We start from the raw sequence: 10,336 nt of genomic DNA on the forward strand, positions 1-10,336 counted from the left end.
TGAATAATGCCTTGCTTGTATAGTGTACAGAAGGTTTATATTCTGCTGTGGAACCGTGAATAGCAATGTGCCGTAACGTATACCTTACATGCCTGCTGTGACTTCCAGGAAGGTTGCCCCTGTCCCTGTTCTGTAGGGGGTCCTGTTTATGTCACCCTGTAGCGCTTCAAGGTCCACAGTTGAATTTGAGGGCGTTATACTGTCAAGGCTAGAGTAAACCTCTGTCCCACCTGACAAACCACAGCTGTGCGCCAAATAGCACCCTATTCCCTTCATAGGCTTGCGGGCCCTGGTCAAAAGTAGTGGGAGGCGCCCGGTGTGGCCTGGGCATTTACTGCCATGTCAGACCGCTATGCTACACTAAACAGACGTACAAGATACCAGACCCGGGTCTCAGGGATGGCTAACTCTGGAGGTCCCTTCCATCTCCACTGAGTTAGATCCATCTGCTTTTAGTTGTTGTTTCTTTAGCTCTTGTGGAATAATCTTCAAGTCTTTCTGAAACTGGATGAATTGGTGCCTCCCGGGGTTGATTGTCAACCTTTTTACTGAAGAATGTGTTTTGTTTTCTATTACTGATGTGCATTGACGTGTACACAGGGCTCGTCTGTTAAAAGAAGCCTCGTTCTCGGCTTGACTCCCTGTCAGAATAAAGGTGCAATGAAGATGAAAGCACTACGTATACTTAGCACACCTATCGGACAGCTACAGTCTACTCCTGTTTATGTGTTCTGTGACAAGGTGTGCCACAGTGCACAAATACAGTACAATGAGTGCATCGAATTTTGAGCAAGTGTTCCGTATTGCTAATGCTGCTCTCTTAAAAACTAAACCACAGACGACCAGTATTAAAACCTTCTCTTTATGCTTACTGCATGGCTTCAGGTGAGACGGAGTGGAAATGATACACTGTCAGGTTTCGGCGAGACCGGGAAGGTTGCTGTCAGATTTTGCCCATGTAAAGACCATGGAGGGGAGGGATAGTTGGATGGAGGGATTCAAGGACGGTGTCAGGATAGAATTATTATGAAGCCGGTCCGACAGGCTGTCAATTTATTGATCCGCTCCAGGCAGGGAAGGAACTGCGCATCTGTCGGTGGACTCTGGTGTGTGTGTGTGTGTGTGTGTGTGTGTGTGTGTGTGTGTGTGTGTGTGTGTGTGTGTGTGTGTGTGTGTGTGTGTGTGTGTGTGTGTGTGTGTGTGTGTGTGTGTGTGTGTGTGTGTGTGTGTGTGTGTGCGTGCGTGCGTGCGTGCGTGCGTGCGTGCTGGAGTGTGTGCTTATATACGCGGACGTGTGTGTGTGTGTCAAATCAAATCAAATCCAATTTTATTTGTCACATACACATGGTTAGCAGATGTTAATGCGAGTGTAGCGGAATGCTTGTGCTTCTAATTCCGACAATGCAGTAATAACCAACAAGTAATCTAGCTGTGTGTGTGTGTGTGTGTGTGTGTGTGTGTGTGTGTGTGTGTGTGTGTGTGTGTGTGTGTGTGTGTGTGTGTGTGTGTGTGTGTGTGTGTGTGTGTGTGTGTGTGTGTGTGTGCGTGCGTGCGTGCGTGCGTGCGTGCGTGCGTGCGTGTGCGTGTGTGTGCGTGTGTCCTAGCATGTGCGCATATATCCGCGGACGTGCGTGTATGTATGCGGTGGGGATAATATACCCTGTGGCGGGGACGACAGGCAAACGTTTAGACTACAGGGATGTGCAGGGACAGACAGGGGAGCTGGCGGGTGAAACATGAATGAGGGCCAGAGGGAAGACCGTAATGTCGCTTATTAGCTGGCCTGCACATAGTTTCACCAAATGGTGTAATGGAAAGCCCAAAAAAGGGTAACTTGCGTGTGGCATCTAGAGTGTCTGTTTTATTCTGTGAATAGCTCATCGGGTTTTAGAACAGCTAGTTGACTGCATGGAGTCAGAGGAAGCTAAGTAGCTTTTGCACTTGCATGGGTGCAACTGTGTTACCTTTATCAAGACATAAGCAAATGCATAGATACCTTGTCAGAATATCTTTCTGTAGGTACAATATGTTAAGGCATGTTTAGGGAGAACACGTGTGGTAATGGCAGTTGATTTTTTTTAAATCCAAGTTACTCTTCAAACGAGTTGTGTGAACTGGGTCTGTGTGCTGTATTATTCTGTACAAGGGAACCGAGGGGGTCCGTCTGTGCCACTGCTGAAGAGAGAGTGTCCAACTACAGATAGATAGAGCACTGTGCTCCTCCAGAGCTCTGCAAGTTATGTCCTGCCCTTAAACAAACAAGAAAGAGAGAGATAAGAGAGGGAATGAGAGAGGCTGGATGAGGTTGTGCTGGCCGGCCAGACGACGAGGCAGGCAAGGAAAACAATGGTTCAATTCAGCTCTTAGGTTTCAAAATCTGCAACAACAAAAAAACAGTGAATGGGAGTGGTGGAGAAGTTAGGGAGAGACGGGAGAAGTATGGGGAGGGTCAGAGGGTTTGTGGAGATGGGGGGAGAGGGAGAGAGAGGGGAGAGGGTGGGGGACTGTAGGGGTGCAGGGGGCTTAAATGGTTTCTTTTCCTCTACTGTATGTATAAAGTCTGATGCCAGGAGAAGTTGTAGAAGAGGACTAGCATAGAGCCTAGGGGAACCCCTAGTGGCTGAGGAGGCCCCATCTATTTACCTCTTTACTTTAAAGGCAAGAAGGGGGAGATGTAGAGAGAGATGGGGGGAGATAGGAATGGGTCTCTTGTTTTATTACGGGACTGACTGGGTTTGCTAGCTGCTTTCCCCTGTCCAGCTGGTTCTAATTAAAGTCATATAGGTAGTGCTACAGTGCAGTGTGGGATGGATGAAACAAAGTTGGCTGGTTTTCCAGCATCAGAATCTGAACCAGTCCAGTTCCCATGGCGCTACTACTTCCCCACAGACATTCCCCTCTTTCTTTCTTCCCTTCTTCCCCCTCTTCTCTTCCTCTTTGTTCTCCTCGTGGTTTTTTTTCGCTCATTGTTTCCTTCTTTCTCCCTAAATCCGAAGTACTGCGCAAATGGGAAACAGCTCCGGGTTGGCCACAGAGGGTAGAGAGTCAGGACGTGAAGGCAGAGAGAAGCAGAGAGAGGTTCAAAGTGCGGGAGGCGCCGAGTATTACAGAGGAGGTCCACTGAGCATGCCCCAACATGCCCATAACACAAAGCCTAGCCTACCAAAGCGTCCTGTAGTACAGAGTACTACACTTACTAGTATACAGTACTAGTCTTACTGTATATCATTCTAACATTCTTTCTAACTCAGTAACGCGTTGGCACTGTTTTTGATTTTTTTTTTTGCGGGCTTGAACTGTTGAAAATGACTTTTGCAATTACTGCTTTATCACCTGAAGGAAAGTTGTGCCTAGCTTAGACACAGAGGAAATCAATCGGCCGTAGCCTACATGTTATTTCACGTGTTAACAACAGTCTCTAACATAGCTCGGCCTCACAAACAGAGGAAAAGGTGGGAAGAAAAAGTGGCCAATGATGTGAATTTGAAGAGTGCACATAAAATCTGTCTTTAGTGTTTTGCTGTAAATCATGTTCAACATAGGGGCCGAGCGAGCCATGAGAGAAATTACAACTATTTGGCACGGCTCAGAAAAAAAACTCCAGAGTTGAGAAACGAGCGAGTCGTTATTTAGAAGTACACGTTTATACATCCCACACAGAGAGGCCTCTCCTCTCTCTCCCTGGGCTTAAAGCGTACCGTCGGGCAAAACCTCACACCGCGCACACACAAATACACACATACAAATACACAATCCTCTGCCTCATGTTGTGTACAGGACTTCACTTAAACTGCTACGAAAATGTCATACAAAACAATTACGTTGTTGTATTGTCGATTTTCTCCCAGTTTTAAGTGAAAGAGTCAATAACAGGATATGGGCCCTTTGTGTGGGCCTCTCATTACCCCTGACTGGTCTTGGTATTGTAGTCCACCCACAGTGAGTGCTCGGGGCACTATCACACATTTGTTTACCTATGAAATGTATGAAGTTCTTTATGTTTAGGGCAGCAAGAGGGTGGGAGTCATTAGTGCCAAACACCATTTACACACAAAAAAAGAGAGCAAAGACAATACTGGGAAGTGGTCCAGTTTGTTAGCTAATAGGGTTCAGGTGCTGTCATGGATGCAGTCTCGCTCTGCACGCGATGGTCATTAACTAGACGGACATACTAGAGCAAGAACAGATAGAGGAGGCTGGACTTCTCTCTCTCTCGCTCTCGCTCTCTGTATCAATTTCAATGTATGCCCCTCTCACTGTCTTAAACTGTAACTCCTCTCTCTCTTTGCCCCTCTCTCGCTTGCTCTATCTTGATCTTGATCTCCTCTCTCTCTCTCTTTCTCTCTCCCACCCTCGCTCCCTCTCTTACCCCGTCTCTCTTTTCTCTGTTTATCTCCTCCCAGTCACTCTTCTCCCTCTATTACCCCCTCTCTCTTCCCTCTCTCTCCTCCTGCTTTCTCTCCTCTCCCTCTCTTTCGCCTCCCCTCGCTCGCTCTTTCCTCCCCTCGCTCTCTCCTCTCTCGCTCTCTCCTGTAGTGTAAAGAGTATGAATCATGGCTCCATGGCTGGGAAACATCAGCCATTCAAAGGGGGATGAGCAGGTCACACGGCAGTCGGTGTGTGTTCCTATACTATACACCAGGGGTGGAGGGAGCGACGGAGGGAGGGAGGGAAGGAAGGAAGGAGGCAAAAGAGGGAAGGATGTGAAAGAAGGAGGAAGAGGCATGGTAAAGAGGGAGATAGAGAGGGGGTGAAAGAGGGATGAGGTAGAGAGAGAGAGAAAGGTGAGGAAAAGAGGGATGTAGTGAGTTACAGTACAACACAGCTGAACTGCACTATAGGTGACTTGTATGGGGATGTATAGTATATATACCATTTACATACACTTATGTTGGAGTCATTAAAACTCGTTTTTCAACCATCCCACAAATTTATTGTTAACAAACTGTGGCAAGTCGGTTAGGACATCAACTTTGTGCATGACACAAATAACTTTTCAAACAATTGTTTACAGACAGATTATTTCACTTATAATTCACTGTATCACAAGTCCAGTGGGTCAGAAGTTTACATACACTAAGTTGACTGTGCCTTTAAACAGCTTGGGAAATTCCAGAAAATATGGCTTCAAGTAGTGGCTTGGCTTTAGAACTTCTGATGGGCCAATTGACATAATTTGAGTCAATTGGAAGTGTACCTGTGGATGTATTTCAAGGCCTACCTTCAAACTCTGACCTCAGTCCGATTAGAAAATGTGTGGGCAGAACTGAAAAAGTGTGTGCGAATAAGGAGGCCTACAAAAATGTGACACAGTTACACCAGCTCTGTCAGGAGGAATGGGCCAAAATTCACCCAGCTTATTGGGGGAAGCTTGAGGAAGGCTACCTGAAATGTTTGCCCCCAAGTTAAACAATTTAAAGGCAATGCTACCAAATACTAATTGTGTGTAAACTTCTGACCCACTGGGAATGTGAAAGAAAGAAATAATTCTCTCTACTATTATTCTGACGTTTCACATTCATTCAAATGAAGTGGTGATCCTACCTGACCCAAGACAGGGAATGTTTACTAGGACTAAATGTCAGGACCAAATATATGTATTTGGCTAAGGTGTATGTCAACTCCCGACTTCAACTGTATGGGTGTGCATGTAGACTGTTTGAATGTTTCCTCTTCGGTGTGACAGGAAGCCGTTTATCTTGGGTGTCGTTATTGTATCTGTCGTTGTCGCAGTCCAAGAGAGGCCCTGCTCTGTAGTGATAAGATGTGCGTGCTTTCAGAGACACTTCTGTCGGTTGAACATCTGCAAGCTTATTATATGATTCACACACACAGCCTTTTACCCTTTAACCTTTTGGCAGGTGGCACGAACCTGGTCAGTCACGTGCACGCGCACACCCACACAAACACATACACACATACAAACTGCTGTTGCCTAAGCACGTCATCAAGGCGTCCATCCAGAATTGTCCTTCCACCGCCAGATGACACTACAGTCAGGCAACAAAGAAAGAGAGTTTGTCTCTGTCCTAAATAGCACCCAATTCCTTATATATATAATGTACTACTTTTGACCGGAGCTCTATGAGCCCTGGTCAAAAGTAGTGCTCTTTATAGGGAATAGGGTGCCATACGAACTCTCTCTCTTTGTCCGCGGAGTGTTGTCTCACAGTAATGTGATTATTCTGGACGCCTTGTTGATGGGGTAGGCTACTTGTTGATGGGGTAGACTACATATCCCATTACTGTCAGGATATATATACCATGCTCATCCATTAGGTGCCCAGACCATCCCTGGCTCCCTGGCTCTCTCTCTCTAATATCGGGTTATAGCGGTGGGTGGGTAGATTGGATTGACCTTGAGATTAGAAACCTTTTATGGTTCTGTTTGGTCCTACAGGAGACTGACCGGTGGGTTGACCTTCTATTACTAAAATAATGATGAGACTAGACTGCTGCCCTCGCCCAGCGTGGACAGCTGTGGTCGGCGGACCGGCTGCCTGCCCTGAGGTGTTGAGGTGGCTGTGGGGGTCGGTGTGTGTCGGTGTGTGTGTGTGTGTGTGTGTGTGTGTGTGTGTGTGTGTGTGTGTGTGTGTGTGTGTGTGTGTGTGTGTGTGTGTGTGTGTGTGTGTGTGTGTGTGTGTGTGTGTGTGTGTGTGTGTGTGTGTGTGTGTGTGTGTGTGTGTGTGTGTGTGTGTGCGTGCGTATCTGTCTTACACTCTCTACTCTCTCTTGGCCACTAGGTTGAGTAGCGATGGCTTGAACGTGAGAGTGCCAACGTTGTGGTTTTGAAGGGATATGTTGGCATTTCCCCAGGATTGGAAACATTCAAAAGAATATTTGGTTTTGTAAATAAATGAAGATAAATTATGAGGAGCGTAGTGCCATATCAAAGTACATAGAAGGCGTACGATGGTCAGTGACAGGCGATCATTAGGAAAGACGAACTGGAGCTAGATGATTCCAAAGCCTCTAATCATAGGCTATTCACCATAATATACACTGGCAGCAGTAGGATGGTAATTCAGTCCTGATGGATTGAGTTCCGCGGGCCGGGCAGAGTTCCACTTTACGGTCCTACACTGACCAAACCACTACAGACCATTCTCCTTTTTAGACTCGGTGACTCCCGTCCATTTCCAGCTCTCAGGGCTACAGTCAGCCAGTCAGTCAGGAGAGAATAGAGGAATGTGGTATTGCCATTGCTGCTATCTGACCGGCCAAGTGGCAATTTTGCGGCCTGGTCTGTTTTCCTCGTTTGGCCTCCCCTCTGCGGAGGCCTGTGTGTGTGTATGTGTGTGTGTGTGGGCGTGCGTGCGTGTGCGTGTGGACCGGGCTGAGCCAGCCCTCCAGTCATTCCTTTGCTGTGTAGTCAGAGCTTCACGTCAGTGTCGAGGTTAACCCCAAAGACCGAGAGACCAGGCCACAGATGTTCTGATAGGGAAGTCGAAGCTCGTTGATTGGTTAAGCCCTGCGAACTGTTCCAAGGCTTTGGTTTGGTCTCTGTGCTCCAGTAACAGCAGCAGGATAACAGCACCACAACACATCTAGTCCTGCCAGGGCTGGCTCCCTTTACGTGGGACAGGCAACTGCTATACTGGAGTCCTGGGCCCATATTCATAAAGCACCTCAGAGTAAGTGCTTTTATAGAATTCGATCCTCCCTGTCCATAACATAGTATTCATTAATGATCTAAAAGGGAACATTTATCCTATATCAGCACTCCGACGCTGAACCATATTCTCTCTAGTTGGTTCGCTGAATTAAATAGCAGTCCCTGGTCCACATATAATTTAATGTATATACCATTTAGCAGACCTTTTTATCCAAAGAGATTTAGTCATGCATGCATACATTTTACATACAGTACTCCCAGGAATTGAACCCACTATTCTGGAACTGCAGGCGCCACACACATACCAGCTGAGCTATAGGGCCACGGTCATGACCCAGTCATGAGCCCTCATTGTCAGCCCAAATAGAAACACTGTCTTCTCTTCCTCCCTTAGTCATTACTGGAACAAACATGGGAAAGTAACCATACCGTATAGCCGCATACCGTACATGTCTGCCAAACCCTGAAACGGTGCTCTCTCTCTCGCTCCAACCCCTGTCTCTCTCTCACTCTCCCTCTCACTCTCGCTCTTTCTCCCACCCCTGTCTCTCTCTCTCTCTACCTTTTTCTCTCGCTCTCTTTCTCTCCTTCCTAACCCTGATGTATGCTACATAGTTAAGTACTCGGCAATTTACTGGGCCATATCGATAGGCCATCATCCTTTTAAGTGGTTTGCCTTTGACTTTGCATTTCCCCCAAAATTATCTCCCAACATCTGTGTCCTGTGGGAAAGGTATCTTGGTGTTTTGTTGCTGGAAAGAAACACTGTTGTTTTTGTTCTCTCTCTCTCTCTCTCTCTCTCTCTCTCTCTCTCTCTCTCTCTCTCTCTCTCTCTCTCTCTCTCTCTCTCTCTCTCTCCCCTCTCTTTTTTCTATATTTTTCTTCTTGTGATACAGAGGGCTTGATAATGGCTGTGGATCCAGAAATAGCATTAGCTGCAGCCTGTAGCTCACAACACACACAGGAAATGACTGGGCGCCCCACCCAGCCTGCAGCCGACCATACCTCAGGGGCAGAGCTTGCTCCAGGCTAGTCTGTACAGCAACCACACGCTCTAGCTAACTCCAATGTAGACTATAGCAGTCAGCCACATGCTCTTAGGCCGTACCTCAGAGCCAGGGTTAGCTCTGTGCTGTAGCCTAATGTTTGCCTGGCTACCCAGACTCCTTTCACGCCTGCAGACATTAGTTTCTTCTCTGCAATGAGTCTGGATCTGAGTGCCTCCCTGACCCTTCACAGAATGCGAACACATTCGGGGCCGTGCGATTGGTCCAGAAACGTATGGGTTGGGCCAGAGCCAGAACACATGTGGGTAAAGCATTGGCTTTGATACTCTGATTGGTTTGACGATCCAATCACTGTTGACTTTGTCTTGTGAACAACACCCCTCATTCCCCTTGTCACCACAGACGAGTAAAGTATGTAGCAAACGACAGACAGAGCAGTGTGAGTTATCAGGCTAGCCTAATGTAGCCTACAGCAGGCCATCTCTCTAGCTAACTCTGGGCTAGCCAATGTACAGCAGGCCATCTCTCTAGTTACCTCTGGGCTAGCCAATGTACAGCAGGCCATCTCTCTAGCTAGCTCTGGGCTAGCCAATGTACAGCAGCCGGTCTCTCTAGCTAGCTCTGGGCTAGCCAATGTACAGCAGCCGGTCTCTCTAGCTAGCTCTGGGCTAGCCAGTGTACAGCAGCCGGTCTCTCTAGCTAGCTCTGGGCAGCCACTTACTCACATTCCAACTGGGAAACTTCTAGACTTATAGCAAAGTACTATAAGAGTCACTTATCTCTGTGATTGAAATAATTCGTGTTGGTGTAGCAGCCCCCATCAAGCCTTCTGACAGGCCCAACCAGGCCCAGTCAGGCCCAACCAGCCCAGCCAGGCCCAGCTAGGCCCAGTCAGGCCCAGCCAGACCCAGTCCAAGCTGTAATTCAGGCTGAACAACATGCTTTATTGATTTAAGATCTGTGGTGAAGGCAGAGAAAGCCCCTGGCTCTTTCAGCGCTCATCAGAAGTGGCTGAGCACAGTGGGTGTGTTGTGTCCAGCCGGGTATGAGGGTCGAGGGGAGGCTGAAAGTGGGAACAAGGAGGCTCTTGTTCTGATCTGGAGCTACAGATGGGAAAACGGAGAGACGGGAAAGACCAGAGCCCTAGGGTTCAGTCTGGACTGCAGTCTGGAGTCTGGTGGAGTCAGTCACCAGTGTGTCCGACTCCAGTATGTACGACTATTTGTCACTGTCTGTCTCCTCCATTTGTTTGTCTCCTCTCTCACTCTGTCTTCATCTGCCTCTCTCTCTCTCTTTGCCTCCCTCTCTCTCTCTTCCTGTCTCTCTCTCTCATATCCCTCATTATCTCCCCTTTTCTCTTTCCTTCTCTCTCTCTTTCGATTCTGTCTTATTTTAAGAAGACCACCTTTGAGATATTAGACTAACGGACAGAAATAGTCGCAGCTCATCCGGCATTTCTGAAAACAATTGGCTTTGTTTTTTTCGCAAACATACTTGGTGTCTGCAGCTCTGCTTTTAGGGGACACAAACATAGATTAGAGGCCTGGCTGTGGACATCTGGAGTATGTCTCAAGTCTCCAGTTGAAACATATGACGTACACGCCCGCACTTAGTCCCCTATGAGCCTCGCTCGCTGTCAGGGCTTCTTCTGGGGATGAGAACAAATGAACAAGGGAAGGAAAAAATGGAGTTAGACAAATGGGGAGGGAGGTTT

The 10,336-nt window shown here is 47.5% G+C and overlaps 1 protein-coding gene across 1 annotated transcript in view; it reads left to right on the top strand.

Moving 5' to 3' along the window:
* The window catches only part of LOC124008490 (aryl hydrocarbon receptor-like), a 98,341-nt gene that overhangs the window by 70,393 nt on the left and 17,612 nt on the right, over positions 1–10,336 (top strand). The gene's annotated exons all lie outside the window — the stretch shown is intronic.

Source organism: Oncorhynchus gorbuscha, linkage group LG21 (assembly GCF_021184085.1).
Source record: "Oncorhynchus gorbuscha isolate QuinsamMale2020 ecotype Even-year linkage group LG21, OgorEven_v1.0, whole genome shotgun sequence".
NCBI classification, from domain to species: domain Eukaryota; kingdom Metazoa; phylum Chordata; class Actinopteri; order Salmoniformes; family Salmonidae; genus Oncorhynchus; species Oncorhynchus gorbuscha.